The sequence below is a fragment of the Periplaneta americana genome, chromosome 8, assembly GCF_040183065.1.
Source record: "Periplaneta americana isolate PAMFEO1 chromosome 8, P.americana_PAMFEO1_priV1, whole genome shotgun sequence".
NCBI classification, from domain to species: Eukaryota; Metazoa; Arthropoda; class Insecta; order Blattodea; family Blattidae; genus Periplaneta; species Periplaneta americana.
In genome coordinates, this window is record NC_091124.1 from 18,120,158 (window position 1) to 18,140,722 (window position 20,565).

General features: G+C 35.5%; 1 protein-coding gene and 1 non-coding gene across 5 annotated transcripts in view; one reads left to right on the forward strand and one right to left on the reverse strand.

Annotated features, from left to right (window-relative positions):
* The window catches only part of GluClalpha (glycine receptor alpha 1), a 475,474-nt gene extending 463,049 nt beyond the window's left edge, over positions 1 to 12,425 (reverse strand). For 2 of the 4 annotated variants that reach the window (XM_069832489.1, XM_069832490.1), the window contains exon 1: positions 12,267 to 12,425. The gene's annotated coding sequence lies outside the window, so the exon portion shown is untranslated. The remainder of the gene's footprint in view (positions 1 to 12,266) is intronic. The other 2 variants (XM_069832491.1, XM_069832492.1) reach the window with 1 other exon arrangement.
* A 3,699-nt stretch (positions 12,426 to 16,124) lies between these two features.
* TRNAN-GUU (transfer RNA asparagine (anticodon GUU)) lies at positions 16,125 to 16,196 on the forward strand. Its single transcript has one exon. It is a non-coding gene; the product is annotated as a tRNA-Asn (tRNA).
* Positions 16,197 to 20,565: the final 4,369 nt, after the last annotated feature.

Below are 20,565 nucleotides of genomic sequence, written 5' to 3' on the forward strand. Positions count from 1 at the left end.
CTCTTCGCACTCAGTCACCATTGCCAACTGAAGAGTTGTAAAATGATGCATGTCATTAACTACGGACCAATTAAAACTAATTGTGATTTTAACTTGCCTCTAACAAGCCAACGAACAATGTTATTGGCGCCCTTTCAAGTAAATACCATGGGTTTATCAATGCACTTTCGAAACTACGATAAAAATGAAAATGTCAAAAATAATTACTTATATCCTTTAAAAAAAATTCAATTCATTTACAGATTACTGAAAAATAAACAGTCATCGTTCTTATGTTACAGCGTTTTTATTTTATTTCTCCCTAAAAGGATCACCTGATACTTTTAAAACCTATCCACATCCAGAGACAGGCCTTGAACTTTAATATATTTATGATATTTTAATCACATTTCAAAGTGACAATAATCGAACTAGCTTGCCGCAGGGATATGCACCGGATAATTACGTGCAAAGGTCAAAGTTCGATACCTGAAAATCTCCCTCTTCCCCCGAGTTCAGTCCCATGAGAACGTCGAGAGATTGTCTATAAATAACCTATGAGTACTCCCAGATTCTTCCGTGTACGTTAATTAATAATCATACCATCGCCCTATTAATTATACTGCTCCCTTGTGCCTGAAGACTCGGTTCAAACAGATTTCTACCAGACTGAATTGGATACTGTATAAGTCTCGTTAAGTGTTTTGGCACGAACTTGGTCCCCATGTAAATATCGTCGGCCTGGGTAGCGTAATCGGTATAGGGCTAGTCTTAAATACGATAGGCTCATGTCAGTAGATTTACTGGCATGTAAAAGAACTCCTGCGAGACAAAATTCCGGCACACTGGCGACGCTGATATAATCTCGGCAGTTGCGAGCGTCGTTAAATAAACCATAATTTAAAAAAAAAAAGTATCAAGAATATTTCGCAGGTGAGATTAAAACCCACAAACGTGGCTATTCTTTCAATCATATTCTAAACTAACACTTCTGATTGAAAGAGTCACTGAGTCATTGTTACCATGTGGCGATAAAGTACATGTCATAAGGAAGAAAAAATATACTTACAATTTTTTTATAATTGCAATATTTAACTAATTATTAAAGTTTATAATATTAGACATTTTGCAGCGTTGCTGGATGGGGAAGGGGGGGGTTTATAAGTACACACAAGCGAGTACAAAACAGATGCTCTGTTCTAATGCAGGGGCTGACAGGGCAATTGTTGTTTACATAAAACGAGTAGCAAATACAAACTTTCAATCTCATTAATAGAACGTTATGGTAAATTTACATTTTATGTAACAATATTACTCCATTTTAATTGTACATCTAAAAAATAAACAATAATGGTTTTCTGCACAAGATCACACGAAATTTTTTTAATGCAAAATTTTAATCTCTCCCGCTTCCGTAAAGCAGTATCACTTTTAAACAAATTTCTGGTTGTGTGATTTTCGAAACAGGGCAACACTCCTAGTTTCTAAAAATCGTTGAGAAACTGTTACAAAAGTTCGCCGATTAGGTAACCTTCTTTGCTGAAAACGTTGACGGTACATCCTTCTTGCCTCACTTGAATTACGACGACTTTCTCCATAAATTAATAACATATCATGATATTCCTACACTGTAAATTACATGGTAAGTTGTTTATTGAGTACCCTGTACTGAACTGCCATCCGCTCTGCAGTATAGCTATGGACAGGGAGCTTGAACTCAGCTGACTCGTACTTATGTCTGTGCAGAGTACTGCCTGCTGAACATGTTGTCACGTCTCTTACTCCAGAATATTCACGAATTAAAGCATGTATTTTTATTTTAATTTTCTAGGAAAACTATCAAGTTTTGACTTTATGTTGTATGGACATTCTTGATCCAGTAGACCAGTCATGTCAAATGATGCCCATAGGAACAAGTACAGCGGAAATGAACAAGACAGACTAAAGAGGTGGTATATGCCGCTTGGTCGAGCTATATTCAGGGATGGCCAGCACTGATTCAATAGATAAAGGGAAGAGAACTTATTAAAACTGTATCCATGTTCATTTTTAGATTTGTCTGAGAAGTATAAGTGCATTATAAGAATGTAACTTTCAATTTTAATGCTCATTTTTCGCGAGTTTGATTTTGTATTCAAAAGAAATATTTTCTCAACTTTTTCTTATAGAAAAATGAAAATTTCAGATATAGGAATATTTTTAGTACCCTTACAGAATGTTTTCTTAAACCTAATTTACCGTAAATACGTATACTAAAGATAGTTTATTGAAAATTTTGAAAATGTTCGCATGGAAATATTGTTTGTAAGGGAATGAATAAAATTAACAAAGTAACTACTGTTACATCATAAGCAAAAGATATGTGCCCATGTGTTGTAAAGATGTCAGCTCTATAGCTTCAGCATATTTCGAGAAAATAATTTAATATTCTGATGATAGGAAGTTGCTCACCAATATCATCTTAAAAGCATAATGCGGTAAGAGTTTTGTTATGGAATATTAGTTACACTTAAAACATATACAGCACCTAGGTAACTTTGCTTTGTACTGTAATATTGTTTTGATTAGTTTATTGACTACTTTTATAAGGCTGAAGGTACCATCAATATCAATTCCAACTTATCATGTCATACTCAATCTCTCTTTTTTTTTTAGATATCACTTTCTTTATGAATGATGTGTTTCATCCACTTAGTACAGTATAGTTGTACTACTATGAAATTTATGTGAATATTTCTTCTTGACTTTTTATTATGTAATTAAAACACAACTGCAATATTAAGAAATTGGTATTAGTACTTTTGTTTTACAGACAATATATATATATATATATATATATATATATATATATATATATATATATACACACACACAACCCTTCCTCTTTCCATACATAGCGCTTGATGCCGTCTCACGACGTCAAAGTCAGAAAAATGCGCTTGCTTTGACATCACTGCAGTAGACCGTCCCCGACGACTGTGAAAAGGATGGTACTTATACTCCTTACATTCTGTATAATAGAGGAGACCAAGGCCCACACTGGGCTGTAGAACCAGGGAGGAGGAAGAAGAAGAAGAAGTTACATGGTAGAATTTGGGCAATACAACACTGATGATGAATCTGTAAATAATTCCGAAACAAAGGCCATATTCAGTCTGAATACAGTTTGAAACATACAAGTATTCTTCTGAAACATTACGACCATCACAATAATAATAATAATAATAATAATAATAATAATAATAATAATAATAATAATAATAATAATAATCTCTCCCTCTTACTTCTTCCCTTCGAGCCCTAAGATCAGTTATGATCCGAACAAAGAATTCTCATTCCAGCCCTTCGACAAAAGATCCAATGACCTTCGTTCTTGTTCACGATATTTCAACACGATTCTTTGATTCTGCTCAATCTCATTTTTTGAGTTCTGTTCTTCTGGCTAATTTCATTGAGAAAAGGGTGAATGCTGGTTAATTTCACTATGTCATGACTTCGTGTAATGCTTCACTCTGTATGGACAGGTGTTGTCAACAACTTCATTTCACAAGCTATTAATTTCTTTCAATCTCGAATGCTTGAAAGGTCCAATCTTCACTTCTTATGCAACTGCATTCTAATGTGTTTCTGTACCTGTGCCAAGCCGCTGTCTTTAATGTATTAATTATGGTCATTGTTGTATTAATGTTAGTAATTATGTAATACATTAATTTCCCAGATAAAGAAGACATTCAATGTAGGTCTGTAATATTATTATTACTTTCAAATATGTTTGTTGAAACAAATATCTCATTTTACAACATATTTTCTGCAGAGCATTGTTCGTATTAGTTTGCATTAATTTTTACACCTCAGATTTACAATATATTTCTTTTTTTTTTTTTTTAATTATTTACTACAGTCCAAAGAACTTCAATATGAGTACAGTAACTTCTAAATGTGGAAAGAAACTAGCGTGACCAGATTCACATCAATAAAAAAGACGACAAAAAGCTTAAAAAGGGAGGGACATTGTTCGAAAAAAGAGGACAGAAAATATGTACCTAGATTTAGGCTTATACCTATAGATTCACATCGATAAAAAAGACGACAAAAAGCTTAAAAAGGGAGGGACATTGTTCGAAAAAAGAGGACAGAAAATATGTACCTAGATTTAGGCTTATACCTACAGATTCACATCGATAAAAAAGACGACAAAAAGCTTAAAAAGGGAGGGACATTGTTCGAAAAAAAGAGGACAGAAAATATGTACCTAGATTTAGGCTTATACCTATAGATTCACATCGATAAAAAAGACGACAAAAAGCTTAAAAAGGGAGGGACATTGTTCGAAAAAAGAGGACAGAAAATATGTACCTAGATTTAGGCTTATACCTATAGATTCACATCGATAAAAAAGACGACAAAAAGCTTAAAAAGGGAGGGACATTGTTCGAAAAAAGAGGACAGAAAATATGTACCTACATTTAGGCTTATACCTATAGATTCACATCGATTAAAAAAGACGACAAAAAGCTTAAAAAGGGAGGGACATTGTTCGAGAAAAGAGGACAGAAAATATGTACCTAGATTTAGGCTTATACCTACAGATTCACATCGATAAAAAAGACGACAAAAAGCTTAAAAAGGGAGGGACATTGTTCGAAAAAAGAGGACAGAAAATATGTACCTAGATTTAGGCTTATACCTATAGATTCACATCGATAAAAAAGACGACAAAAAGCTTAAAAAGGGAGGGACATTGTTCGAAAAAAGAGGACAGAAAATATGTACCTAGATTTAGGCTTATACCTATAGATTCACATCGATAAAAAAGACGACAAAAAGCTTAAAAAGGGAGGGACATTGTTCGAAAAAAGAGGACAGAAAATATGTACCTAGATTTAGGCTTATACCTATAGATTCACATCGATAAAAAAGACGACAAAAAGCTTAAAAAGAGAGGGACATTGTTCGAAAAAAGAGGACAGAAAATATGTACCTAGATTTAGGCTTATACCTATAGATTCACATCGATAAAAAGACGACAAAAAGCTTAAAAAGGGAGGGACATTTTTCGAAAAAAGAGGACAGAAAATATGTACCTAGATTTAGGCTATACCTATAGATTCACATCGATAAAAAAGACGACAAAAAGCTTAAAAAGAGAGGGACATTGTTCGAAAAAAGAGGACAGAAAATATGTACCTAGATTTAGGCTTATACCTATATTATACTATAAATTACATCAATATCTATTTTATTAAAATATTTACAGTACAGATTTAGGCTTATGTCATACTTGAAGTATATTAATATTACAAAATAAGTATGTAAAACTTAATAATAATGATTTTACAGATAGCTACATATGAAAATCAAGGGAACTGTATTATTATTAAAGAGGACAGAAAATATCTACCCTATTTAAATTTAAGCTTAGGTCTATATTATACTTAAAATTATGTCAATATTTATTTTATTACTGCATTACATATTATAACAGTAAAAATATAAAATGATTTTACAGTAAACTACATATTAAAGCCAAGGGAACTATAATTATTATTAAAATACATGAAGGGCAGCACAAAACGTGAATTTAATATTACTCTGTAAAGAAATAGATTTATGATTGTTGGCAAAGAGTGTAATTTTGTCGATGCTTCTGCAACCTACAGACAAATTACTTGAAAAGGCGTCAAATCAGATAATTTCAAAATATCAGGCATAGGCCTACACGTTACGAAAATGAGGACATCTCTTGATTTTTTAAAAATCCGCCCGGACCCTGGACAAAGGCTAAAAGGAGGACATGTCCGGACAAAAGTGGCCGTCAGGTCACCCTAAACGAAAGGAAAATATACAAAAAATATACAATACACAGCAAGCAGATTAATTAAATTTACAAGCACAACAATACATCAGTTGAATAGAACGTATGAACATGAAGAAATTGTGTTAATTTCTGTTATGGACATTTTCTCTTGGCCCTTATTAGCCAATGCATTGAAGAAAATAGTACATTAATAGTGAACGCCTTTTTTTATAATAGCTTACACCAACAGCGGGGAGAAGGAGATATGATTTGTGTCTTGTATTAAAATTATAAATGATTGATTAGTATTGAAAGTACCTGGTTTTTAACATGAAACAACATCAGAGAAATAATGTACTCAAAGATAGGATCAAGATTATTTCTAAATTTTGGAATTTTTCATATGATTAGGGGAGAGTTGGGCAGTATTGGACATCGTGTAATATCGGACAGTGAGTTTCTTTCATCTACACCAGAGGATAGTAGCTGAATGACATGGTTACGTTTCTGTGATGTCGCATACAGAAACGTAATCATGTCATTCAGGTGCTACAATACGGTGATAGATGAAAGAAACGCACTGTCCGATATTACCCGATGTCCGATACTACCCAACTCTCCCCTACTTTTAATGCACGTCTATCATTATTCTCAGGGCTTCCTTTTATGAAACAAATGATGAATTACTCCAGAATATAGTCCATATTTCATAATAGAATAAAACTATGCCAATTATGACATTTTAAAGGTATTTATGTTTCTAACGGAGGAAAGGGACCTTATTTCATAACAGGCAGAACTCAATTTAAGGATATTATATCCTATGTGTCTTCAAGTTCATCCAAAATATGGTACATCGCGGTCTCAGAATGACAAGGTTCTATCTGACATTTTTAGCAAAATTGAGATTTTTGTTGCATTGAATTCTGCTACTTCACAGCTATCTACCATATAAATTATATGTTGATATTTCAATTATTGTTCGTGATAAAGTTAGTTTGAAAAGGTTATAATTACGTACAGAGTTCTTTCATGAGAGTTACAAGGTTATATTTACATGTTTCTTCTTGAATCAGGTAAACCAACGTAATCAACATTATGCTTTTAAAATAATATTTCATGGTAAACTATGAAATTTATCCTTCACTACTATTAATCAATTTTGATTGTTATGTGAAGCTATTTGGGTAACTGCACAGTATAAATATAGACTAGGCGTACTTTGAAACCACAATATTGTTGGAAGAATAATTTCACTGATATTGATAGCACTGGTACATTTCTTCTGCTGTGTTACGTGACCTACTGCTCATTTGTCATTGTTTATTACCATATCAGGTCATTTCTTTGTGCCCTATTCTGTATATGTTATTTAATCATTTTCTCGTTGTAATAATAATGTGTCAAGAGGTAAGAGAATGGTAGAAATGGTGATATCGAACTAATGCAATAATTCAAATTCAGACAACGATTATATACCAGAATACAATGATTTATCAAGCGACATGAAGATATTCCAGACTATTTCCCTGTAGGCATGAAGTTCGAAAAGAAAAGGTTTCTTAATTTTCATTTTGGTTGTCAACAAAACAAAATAATGCTAATTTTACCCTGTGTTAAGGTTAATTATGAACATTTTACGTTCAATACATGTTAAACAATGACTTCAACTACCTAGAATTCCAGAAATGTTTTTAAAAACTTTATTTACAACCAAACTTTTAAAATGCTCTCCTGTAAAATTTACTCAAAAATAGATAGAATCTTGACATTCTTAACCCGCGACATGTTATATTTAATATTCTAAAACATAAGAATGTTGAAGTGATATTCTTCGAAAATTACATTCTATTCGACGATTAAATAAAAGCATTTGATGAGTATCCAAATCTTATTCTGTTAGAAGATTTGTCCTGTTTGTTTGTTCGTTTTTTTTTTTTTTTTTTGTCTTTACATTAAACAATACATTCGTTTATTGATAACTTTCTTTTTAAAATATGAATTTTTTAAACAATAAGTTCTTTTATTTTAATAATCATCTGTTTATAATACTTACTTACTTACTGGCTTTCATTGCCGCCCTCACATAAGCCCGCCATTGGTCCCTATTCTGAGCAAGATTAATCCATTCTTTATCATCATATCCCACCTCCCTCAAATCCATTTTAATATTATATTCCCATCTATGTCTCGGCCTCCCTAAAGGTCTTTTTCCCTCCGGCCTCCCAACTAACACTCTATATGCATTTCTGGATTCGCCCATACATGCTACATGCCTTGCCCATCTCAAACGTCTGAATGTAATGTTCCTAATTATGTCAGGTGAAGAATACAATGTGTGCAGTTCTATGTTGTGTAACTTCCTCCATTTTCCTGTAACTTCATCCCTCTTAGCCCCAAATATTTTCCTAAGCACCTTATTCTCAAACACCCTTAATCTCTGTTCCTCTCTCAAAGTGAAAGTCCAAGTTTCACAACCATACAGAACAACCGGTAATATATGTATGTATATATATATATATATATATATATATATATATATATATATAATAGCTTATGTAAATACCGAAAATATGTTTTGAATAAATAACATTTTCATTATACAAGGTATTCTTGTAACAGCAGATTAAGAAGTGCCAATGGGAAAAATCTCAACAGCTTTCACGACACATTACACAGTAATAGCACAGTATAGTATATACAGACACGAAGCTCAATATGTAATAAATATGCATCCATAGATAGTTGCTAACCACTAGGATCGCTACTATCGCCTCATTATAGACAATGCGAAATAGTACCTGCATAGTCTATTGTTCCTAGCAACCTCAACAACTCAACCTTCGTTACTGTATATACTAGACTGTAGTAAAGTAAGTAACAAGTTAAACTCAATGATATGATATATTACATCAACTAATTTTATTTTTAGTCTGTTATTTAATGACTATGTAGCAACTACTAGCGACAATGGAATTCATATCGAAAAGATATTTGGGGTGGATAGCCCGAGGACTCGCTAAGGACTACCTAGCATTCGCTGTTGGGGAAATCCTCGGGAAAACCCAACCAGGTGATCAGAACAGGCGGGAATCGAACCCACGCCCGAGCGCAGTCGCAATTATTGAGTCTACATTGGTCATTCACAAGCGAGACTCTCTGATCACGTGGTTAACATGGCGCAATAACAGCCATTGACTACAGGGGTAAATATAAAACGAAAGGCTAGAATAAACTTCCCAGCAGATGTAAGGAATCATAGAAAAGTACTAATATAAAGTAATTACTTTTACTACATTTTTACCATGCATATTCTAGAAACTTCTCGCCCACATTTATATTTATAAACCAGAAGTTGACCAAGCGAGGTAGCTCAGACGATGACGTTTGAGACTCACATGCGGAAGGTCCCGGGTTCAAACCCCGTGATTGGTCAATCTTAATGGATTTTTTCATGGTTTCCCTCAGTCACGAAGGCAAATATCGGATTGGAAATTTAAATACAATTCATTATCGCTGATTCATCACCTCCTTAATCATCATTATCATAAACATTAAAACAAGAATATAAATCAGTTACATCAATACAAGCCTTTATAATACACAATAAAAAGAGAAACTCAAACATAATAGTTCACTATAGCAGTCATACAATGTGTATCCTGATATAGGCTATAGTTCTACTTTATTACAGTTCTACGTACGAGATTTGTAACTAATACACTACCATCATGTTTAGCATTAATTTTTATACTAGCCTTATAAACAGCCCTTTTTTAGTAGTTATTTTACAACGCCTTATCAACATCTCAGGTTATTTAGCGTCTGAATGAGGCGAAGGTGATAATGCCGGTGAAATGAGTCCGGAGTCCAGCACAGAAAGTTACCTAGCATTTGCTCGTATTGGGTTGAGGGAAAACCCCGGAAAAACCTCAACCAGATAAATTTCCCCGACCGGGAATCGAACCCGGGCCACCCGGTTTCGCGGCCAGGCGCGCTAATCGTTACTCACAGGTGTGGACTGTAAACAGTCTTTATGTGGTTAGTCAAAATCGTAAATAATATGGCACATTTTTGCACCTGTGCCGTGAAACATTACCATGCCAACTAAAAGTCATGACTTTTATTTTATTTATTTATTCACTTATTTATTTATTTATTTATTTATTTATTTATTTATTTATTTATTTATTTATTTATTTATTTATTTATTTATTTATTTTTTTTTGCGAATTGTCAACAAAATTACAGTTTGTTTACCAAAGTGAACAATAATTAACAATGATGAAAGAATCTTAACAGTGTTACAAAACATATCCCATTGGCTTATAAATCGCTTCTAAAATTGAAATTACTTTTTTGAATCTGTAGATTAAATCTAAAGCAGTATGTCTGTCAAGTCTGTTCTGTGAAGAGACTTCTATTATGACGTCATAACTTGTGCCATTATTAAGTTATTATTAAACGATTTTCCGTGCAGTAATATTTTCTGTCATATGAACTCATTTACCATAGACCATGAATTCATACTACCCCATCAATACAAATTTTATGTGATATTTCTTCATTTCAATTGTTTTATAATAATGTCGTACAAAAAATTGCCTATGAAACACGTTTAAAAGTTATACAGTTTTATATTCGTCAGAATTAGGAAACCCATGCAAAAAATTATAAACCAGTTTCATTATACAGTATTAACACGTCTTTAGATTAGGAAAAAAGCAGTCGAATCTCTGTTATACACTCTCTGTCGGTTGTGTTCAAACCTTCATAGAATATTAGTATAAACACATTAAATGTCAATAAGGAAAATTTCGTACGATGAGACCTCCATTTTCTCAAGGGCGTCGTCACATGTTTCCAGTCGTATGAAAAATTCATCTCTCAGACAAGCGACAGAGAACGTTTGCAAAAAAAAAAAAATGAAATCCGGGCGTGTGAAACTTCCGTTGCGTTAGATTTTGTTTACATTTCCGTTGCAGCCCAGCTCCATCGTCGTGTTTCAACTATCACATCGATAAAATCTGTAACCTTCTGCCATATTGTCTGACCGGCCAGGAAATTGCGAGCTTACGTGCAGACTCAAAACAACACACTATCGATGATGACATCTCTGAAGTAATGGCTTAATTATTTTATAAACAGAGAACATTCTCTAACGACCTACACCAGCTTTTAAAATCAAGGTCTTTACACAACAAACATCGTAATGCTGTTTGAAAATTATGTCAATATTTCTGAGTTTATTACGTTCATAAAAACTTCACCTATATCAATATCTTGTTCTGTTACGAATGTTAAGTACGGAGGAAAACGTTAATTCTATAATTCACTCCTATTACTAGATGAATTTACGGGAATAAAATTAAAACAATTCTTCTATAACAACATAAATTTGCATACCATGCCGTGAAGTATAAGTAAATATGTATTTCAACACCCCACATCCCTTAAACTAAGACAAAAGACACTTAAAATTTGAGTCAGTGTTAAATCGAGTCTATGATGAGGAATAACAGTAAAATATAGCTAATCTGAATGACATTTTTGTTGAAAACAGAGTTAAATATAAACAAAATATATTTTAAGACTTCATAAAGCCTTCATTGGCATTGCAATTGTGATTTACAATTAAAATGGACTAATTCTCTCTCCGAAAACACAAGGATTTAGGACATGCGAGTGATATTGAAATTCATAATAACAAAACAAACGTATGAATTATTGTAAATTTTTTAGGTTCACAAGTAAAAATAAATCACGCTAATCGCATTACTTACAGGTTGAATTTTTGTAAATGTTATGGAGTTTCATCAGATTGACAGTTTGTTCAGGAAATATACCAAAAATATAATTTAAATCACGTTATAAAACTGACTGAATGCGAATATCTGCTACAAATTTTGTTGTGTAAACCCAACAGTTTGAAAACAAGACACCAGGACATGAAATAAAAATATAAATAAACTTCATTTTCAAAACTATAAGCAAAGAAGTTGAATTACGATCATGTTTTAAACACTTAAAAATAACACTTGATATAAATAAAATATATGACGTATTTTCAATGAAAAATGAGATCTTTGAAATCAAAAACAGTTGAAGTTCAGGTAAAACAAAGGCGATAGAATATTTTTAAACATCCGAAGAAAAAAACGAATTGAAAACATATTAAAACACTGAAAAACGATTACAAATATTTGATAACATATATGTAATGAAAACTAGGCGGTTTAGTGACGTGACAACATAAAAGAAATGAAATACAGAAATAGGGGGTGTTAAAATGTTGAAGATACAGAAAAATGGGATAGGATGTACATGTAATATTTAACTCTGAACTTTTTCTCGACCAAAACAAACACTTTTGATAGAGAACATAAGAAATATGGGAAATTGAGAAAACGACAAACTGACAACAATTTTTGCGCCGATTTTTGGAAAGCGTTTAACACTGACTGCAGTGGGCAAGATGTCGCCGTCTTACCTGGCTGGTACGCAGCAGTGCCGGAGCGTCGCGGAGCTCAGCAACTCTCCATGCGAAGCTGTGGGACGCCCGGGGTGCGCCTCGCTATTGATCACCACGTTCTGTTGGCGCTGCCCTCCTCCGGGACAATCTCCGCGGCCAGCTCCCAGACCCTCGCCGCGCACGCGCGGGCACCACGCCGCGTTGCCACGACGACAAGAGATGTGTACCCGCGCCCGCCTGCACTGCCTAATCGCAACACAGGGAAAAATCACTTTGCAGTAAAGGAGATTAATATACACTGCTGTGAAGCTGACGGGGTCATATTTAACCCTGTCGACCACAGCTGTGAAGCCACATTTCAAGTGATCTAACTTGTTAAGTGATCTAAGTTCTGAACTGTCAGTCAAGTTACAGCGAGCTCAGAATATGTGCATCAGATACGTGTGCAACATCCGATGATATGATCACATATCACCGTCCTTCGCAAGTCTCTCGTGGCTCCGACTTAAAGAACGCAGAACTTTACACTCTTTGTCTTTACTCTTTCGAATTCTGCACACCTCAACACCAAATTACCTTTCGTCTCGTTTCTCTTATCTATACTCTAACCACGACGTAAATACCAGATCACTTATCTGTGGCACGCTAAGTATACCTCTTCATAGAACATCTTGTTATTCCTCATCTTTTACAATATCCACCTCGCGTCAATGGAATTCCTTGTCACAAAGTATTAGGGGCTGCAAGACAACAAACACCTTTAAGAACAGCTTAAAAGATAACCTTATTAGCATTTCACTCCAATCATACTGATTTAAAATATTACAGACTACACTGTTGCTTTTTTTCTTTAGACATCATCCTGATTGTGCTGCATTTTCAAAATTGTCTCATAATAATCTCTTTCTATTATCTAATATAATTTGAAATATATTAGCATTCTATGTATTTTAGTTTAATTCTGCTACACAGTTTATTTCAGTGTTTAATTAATAGTTCATAGTATTTTGTTGTTTAATTCGTAAATAACTCTTGTATATATGTAACTCTCATCTAAATCAAATTGTTGAATTCTTTGTAAGTTCATGCACATGTATATACACTTTTTGCTGGTTGTGTGGAAGAGAAGGCCTTACGGCCTTAACTCTGCCAGCTAAAATAAATCATTATTATTATTATTATTATTAATTTTACAATTACGATGAATAATAGCAAGGGGATGAAATTATTTTTTCTCGTAAAATACTTAGAACATGCCTAAGAAAAATCCGTTATTCTTGGAAAACTTATGGTTGTGGTACTAGCAGTAGAAGAAAAAGGGCAAAATGATTATAATGATAATGATGAGGAGGAGAAAGAGGTAGATGACGACAAAAAAGAAAAGACGAAAGGAAGGGGAGAAAGAAATCAAAACGAGAAAAAATATATAGATTACAGCAAAGTTTATGTCAATAAAACGGAAAAGAGAAATGCAAAGTCGTAAAAGAACAGAGACGTGAAAAAAAAAAAACACCAAGACGAGAAGATTAAGAATAATAAATTTAATTTGTTTGTGTGGAACTATCCGTAGAACACTAAAACCAACACACACACACACACACACACACACACATTATATATAGAGAAAAGTATATAAAACAATGGCGGTTCCGTACTGATGTACGACACCGAATCTTGAACCACGAAATAAGATAAGATTATAATCGCATTCATGAAATTTCTCAGAACTTCATTAATATAACAAAATTGGATGACGTCAGCAAACAATAAATAAGAAATTAACTACTGTAATACTGTATTACGATACAAGATTTTGTAATGCACTTCACAGATGTGTTTTTAACTGGTTATTTTACTACGCTTTTTCAACTGCTATGGCTATCTATCATCTAAAATGAGATGAAGGTGATAATGCCAGCGAAATGAGTCGAGGGTCCAACGCCGAAAGTTACCTAGAATTTGCTCTTAATGGGTTGAGGGAAAACTCAGGTAAAACCTCAGCCAGGTAGCTTGTCCCAACCAGAATTTGAACCCGGACCCGCTAGTTTCACGGTCAGGAATCCTAACCGCTACTCCACAGCCGTGAACCAAACGTGTATTGTACAATATTTTTTTGCATGATCGTATTTTTTAAATTGCAAATGCAATATATTTTGCATTGAAAATTTAGAGCAATATTATTCCAAAGCCTCCGCAAAACTACACTGTAATCGTAACTAATAACAGTAAGTGCACTGTAATGGATCTATTTCAGTATAGTTTTATGTTATGAAGAATGGTTTCCCTAGCAACAAATTTCTGTGTGGGAATTCTAATTTTCAAGGCCTAACAACAATAGCTGTAAATATAACAAAAAACACGATCATGTAAAAAAATTATTTGTGCGAGATCGTGCATATTTGCATGGTTTGCGCACAAAACCAATACGCGGTAAGTGTGAAATACCACATTCAGTACTCCCAACGTAACACACATAACAATTTCCCTCTTCTTACCGCTTAAGTGACTTATTGATTTTACTGCTTTAGTCTTTTTAACATATTATTTTTAGAGACGTTCAATATAGTAATAATTATAAATTGGAAACTTACCACTGCAATTTCACCTAAATTGCACAGTTAATTATTGTTTTTAAATATTTGCAAAAATTAAGTAAAGTCTACAACTCCACTAAAGTTACTGCATTCGTGATCCAAGTAACATTAAGGAAGCCGTGAAAAAATCAACAAGATTCCAGACTCATCATAGACTGGGGGAAAAAAAGACAGACGTATATCACGGCCTGCTGGAATATAGTAAACACAGAAAACATTTTAAAGCAACAATGTTGAAGATAGATATTTTTGTTTTGCAAATTTACCGTCATTGAACAGAAACCAAGATGGAGATTTCATTGCAACTAATTAGAAATTCCTCTTTCAGGTATGTAATAAACGATCTTCGCACAAAATAATGTACGATACACGAGCGATATGTTTTCTTTCAATTCTCGGAAATTAAAAAAGCTCAACTACGTTTCGCTTTTTCAAACTTTTCCTCGAACATGAAAACTTCAACATACCGCTCTTGTAACGCATATTACTATTGCAATACTGCTAGTACCACAACCATAAGTTTTCCATGAATAACGGACTTTTCTTAGGCATGTTCTAAGTATTTTACGAGAAAAAATAATTTCATCCCCTTGCTATTATTCATCGTAATTGTAAAATTAGCTCAGTTCTGAAATGTGGCTTCACAGCTGTGTCGAGAAGGAAGGAGAACAAATGGCCCACCTGCAAAAACCATAGCTGCGACAGGAGTAACGTGCTCGACGTTCAAGAAACTATTTGCGGTAAATATAACAAATTATTCCAAGTCAAAAAAGTGTGCCCAGAACAAAATAACACATCTAGTACGTAAAATCGATTTAGTCTTGACATAATTTGAAGGAAAGTGTATGAAATCTTCCCGACTGTAAACAAAACTTTTGCCGCTGTTCGAGCAAAGTAATAACTACTTACGAGTTCACATACTACAGAATCACTGAACCACGTTGATCCCGTCGCAGCTATGGTTTTTGCAAGTAGATCATGACATTGTCCTCTTTCCTCCTGAAAATATTTATACAGGGTGTTAAAAAAGTATCCAATATTTTAGGAGGTGCTAGTATGCATTAAAACAAGAAAAAAATGTATAATAAACATGTCCTACAACACATACTTTCTGAGATCTGAACACTTGCAAAATAAGCTTTCAGGAATAACTCCCTGTAAAGTTAATTTGAATAATTTCGAGGGAAAAATTGCTCCGGGGCCGGATATCGAACACGGGACCTTTGGTTAAACGTACCAACGCTCTCCCACTGAGCTACCCGGGAACTCTACCCGACACCGATCCCGGGTAGCTCAGTGGGAGAGCGTTGGTATGTTAAACCAAAGGTCCCGGGTTCGATACCCGGCCCCGGAACAATTTTTCCCTCGAAATTATTCATCTGAACACTTGTTCATAAGAGGTGCTCAATGTGACGTCCATCCATGGCAATGCATTCCTCTGCCCCTCGGCGTAAGGAATCACGCACTCTTTGAAATTTGTTTTAATACGTTAATAACAAAGTCCTGATAACGAGCCTCAGTTAATCTCTGTGGTAGCATGTATGGCCCCCATTAATCTATCACCAAGAACGAATGCCCATAAGTTGATTGAGAATCGGTGCTGATGCCTTGTTTCTTCAACTGCATGGGGATTTTCATCAGCCCACACACGCTGATTACGAAACTTCACATCATCATCTCTGCTGAACCCCGCTTATATCCGCAACCAAACTTTTGTTTTCAGTATTCCTTGCGACGTATCATTATTCCATGTCAGGGGTGTCAACTACGGTATGATTATCTGGTAGCCTGCTGTATTGTAGGGCAGAGAAATGCATTGCCATGAATGGACGTCACATTGAACACCTTTTACGAACAAGAGTTCAGATCTCAGAAAGTATGTGTTGTAGAACCCATGTTTATTAGACATTATTTTATTGTTTTGATTGATACTATCACCTCCTAAAATATTGGATACTTTTTTAACACCCTGTATATATTTTTAATGATTTTAGCTGTGTTTGTATGATGAAAGAGTAATGGAACGGAGAAAAATTCTCTCCGGCGCCGGGATTTGAACCCGGGTTTTCAGCTCTACGTGCTGATGCTTTATCCACTAAGCCACACCGGATACAACCCCGGCGTCGGATAGAATCGTCTCAGATTAAGCTCCAACTCTTGGGTTCCCTCTAGTGGCCGTCCTCTGCACTACGTCATAGATGTCTATGAACGTAGGACCGAAGTCCACACATGTGCTGAGGTGCACTCTTTATGAGTGACTAGTTGGCCGGGATCCGACGGAATAAGCGCCGTCTTAAATCACGAAGTGATTTACGCACATCATATATATTATTTTAATGTACCGAAGTACATATGATATTTCCATGCAGGTATTCTGCGTCATCATACGATGCGCCTATTCCGTCGGATCCCGGCCAACTAGTCACTCATAAAGAGTGCACCTCAGCACATGTGTGGACTTCGGTCCTACGTTCATAGACATCTATGACGTAGTGCAGAGGGCGGCCACTAGAGGGAACCCAAGAGTTGGAGCTTAATCTGAGACGATTCTATCCGACGCCGGGGTTGTATCCGGTGTGGCTTAGTGGATAAAGCATCAGCACGTAGAGCTGAAAACCCGGGTTCAAATCCCGGCGCCGGAGAGAATTTTTCTCCGTTACATTACTCTTTCATCGTATGATGACGCAGAATATCTGCATGGAAATATCATATGTACTTCGGTACATTAAAATAATATATATGATATGCGTAAATCGCCTCGTGATTTAAGACGGCGCTTATTCCGTCGGATCCCGGCCAACTAGTCACTCATAAAGAGTGCACCTCAGCACATGTGTGGACTTCGGTCCTACGTTCAGAGACATCTATGACGTAGTGCAGAGGGCGGCCACTAGAGGGAACCCAAGAGTTGGAGCTTAATCTGAGACGATTCTATCCGACGCCGGGGTTGTATCCGGTGTGGCTTAGTGGATAAAGCATCAGCACGTAGAGCTGAAAACCCGGGTTCAAATCCCGGCGCCGGAGAGAATTTTTCTCCGTTCCATTACTCTTTCATCGTATGATGACGCAGAATATCTGCATGGAAATATCATATGTACTTCCGTACATTAAAATAATATATATGATATGCGTAAATCACTTCGTGATTTAAGACGGCGCTTATTCCGTCGGATCCCGGCCAACTAGTCACTCATAACGAGTGCACCTCAGCACATGTGTGGACTTCGGTCCTACATTCAGAGACATCTATGACGTAGTGCAGAGGGCGGCCACTAGAGGGAACCCAAGAGTTGGAGCTTAATCTGAGACGATTCTGTCCGACGCCGGGGTTGTATCCGGTGTGGCTTAGTGGATAAAGCATCAGCACGTAGAGCTGAAAACCCGGGTTCAAATCCCGGCGCCGGAGAGAATTTTTCTCCGTTCCATTACTCTTTCATCGTATGATGACGCAGAATATCTGCATGGAAATATCATATGTACTTCGGTACATTAAAATAAAAATAATATATGTGTTTGTATGGTTTTACGGCATCCAATTGGTGAAACACAACATTAATTTACTTGGTTATTTAACGCCGCTGTATCAACTACGAGGTTATTTAAAGTCGATAGAATTGGTGATAGTGAAATGATATTTGGCGAGATGAGACCGAGGATTCGCCATAGATTAACCTGACATTTGCCTTATGATTGGGAAAAACCTCGGAAAAAACCCAACCTGTTAATCAGCTCAAGTGGGAATCGAACCCGCGCCCGAGCACAACTCCAGATCGTCAGGCAAGCGCCTTAGCCAACAGAGCTACGCCGGTGGTCTAATTTTCATCATCTGTAGTCACTATCAATACGAGTAAGTTATTTCTAGACACAGACTTCCAAGACACCACATAATAACAAAAGGTTTATACAGTAGGCCTACTTTAATTCCTACACGAAACTTAGTTTCGTAAGTAAAGAATATAATACTAACTAGACTATTTTTCAAATAACAGCACTTGGCTTCTTATTAACTGTAGTGTGCCGATATGCTTCACTGGCTGCTACCTATAAGTACAAATACTATCACTTCCCACTGGCAAAACATCAGTGAACGAACAATACCTCTTGAAAATGTTTGCGAAGAATTGGCGCATTGATATCATTTTTTACTAGAGGAAGAACTTAACATTTTTAATGGAAAGATATCTAAAAAAATAAATTTCTTCTCCGAAATCCTCAAATTTTAGTCATAACCAGGCTTAGGATCCGGGGCACTTTAGCAACCGATGTACGCATAACTTGACTATAGAGTTCCTTGAACATAGTACTACTACTACTTACTGACTTTTAAGGAACCCGGAGATTCATTGCCGCCCTCACATAAGCCCGCCATTGGTCACTATCCTGAGCAAGATTAATCCATTCTCTATCATCATATCCCACCTCCCTCAAATCCATTTTAATATTATTTTCCCATCTACGTCTCGGTCTCCCTAAAGGTATTTTTCCCTCCGGTCTCCCAACAAACACTCTATATGAATTTCTGGATTCTCCCATACGTGCTACATGCCCTGCCTATCTCAAACGTCTGGATTTAATGTTCCTAATAATGTCAGGTGAAGAATACAATGCGTGCAGTTTTGTGTTTTGTAGCTTCCTCCATTCTCCTGTAACTTCATCCCTCTTAGCCCCAAATATTTTCCTAAGCACCTTATTCTCAAACACCCTTAACCTATGTTCCTCTCTCAAAGTGAGAGCCCAAGTTTCACAACCATAAAGAACAACTGGTAATATAACTGTTTTATAAATTCTAACTTTCAGGTTTTTTGACAGCAGACTGGATGATAAAAGCTTCTCGACCGCATAATAACAGGCATTTCCCATATTTATTCTGCGTTTAATTTCCTCCCGAGTATCATTTATATTTGTTACTGTTGCTCCAAGATATTTGAACTTTTCCACCTCTTCAAAAGATAAATTTCCAATTTTTATATTTCTATTTCGTACACTATTCCCGTCATGAATCATAATCATATACTTTGTCTTTTCGGGATTTACTTCCAAACCTATCTCTTTACTTGCTATCAGTAAAATTCCCGTGTTTTCCCTAATCGTTTGTGGATTTTCTCCTAATATATTCATGTCATCCGCATAGACAAGCAGCTGATGTAACCCGTTCAATTCCAAGCCCTCTCTGTTATCTTGGACTTTCCTAATGGCATACTCTAGACCAAAGTTAAAAAGTAAAGGTTATAGTGGATCTCCTTGCTTTAGTCCGCAGTGAATTCCTTGAACATAGTAGACGGACATACTTTGAATGTAAACAACGACGTCAATGTGCTGCATTATATTCTACTGTTAATAGTACAATCTAGTGACGGTGGAAAATGAAGTAGAATACATACCTCACAAGTTTTCATGTCCCTCGGCGACGTTGAAGGCGTTAGCGTTACAATGAACAACCATGTACATACTGTTCACTACGAATTGAAAATGCACTTTTATGGCCTGACTTCGTTTCGTAGAGAGAGACGGAAGAATACTGTACCTCTGATCACGAACCAGATTGTACACCAGCGCACAGATAAACAAAACTCAACGCGCCACCTCACTCCACCTCTATTCCGTTGCACTGTTAACTTCATTTGATTCTTAAGTTGTCGCGGATCCTAAGCCTAGTCATAGCTCACTTTAAGCTATTTTTATTACATTTTATTTTTTATTTATTTATTTATTTATTTAATAAT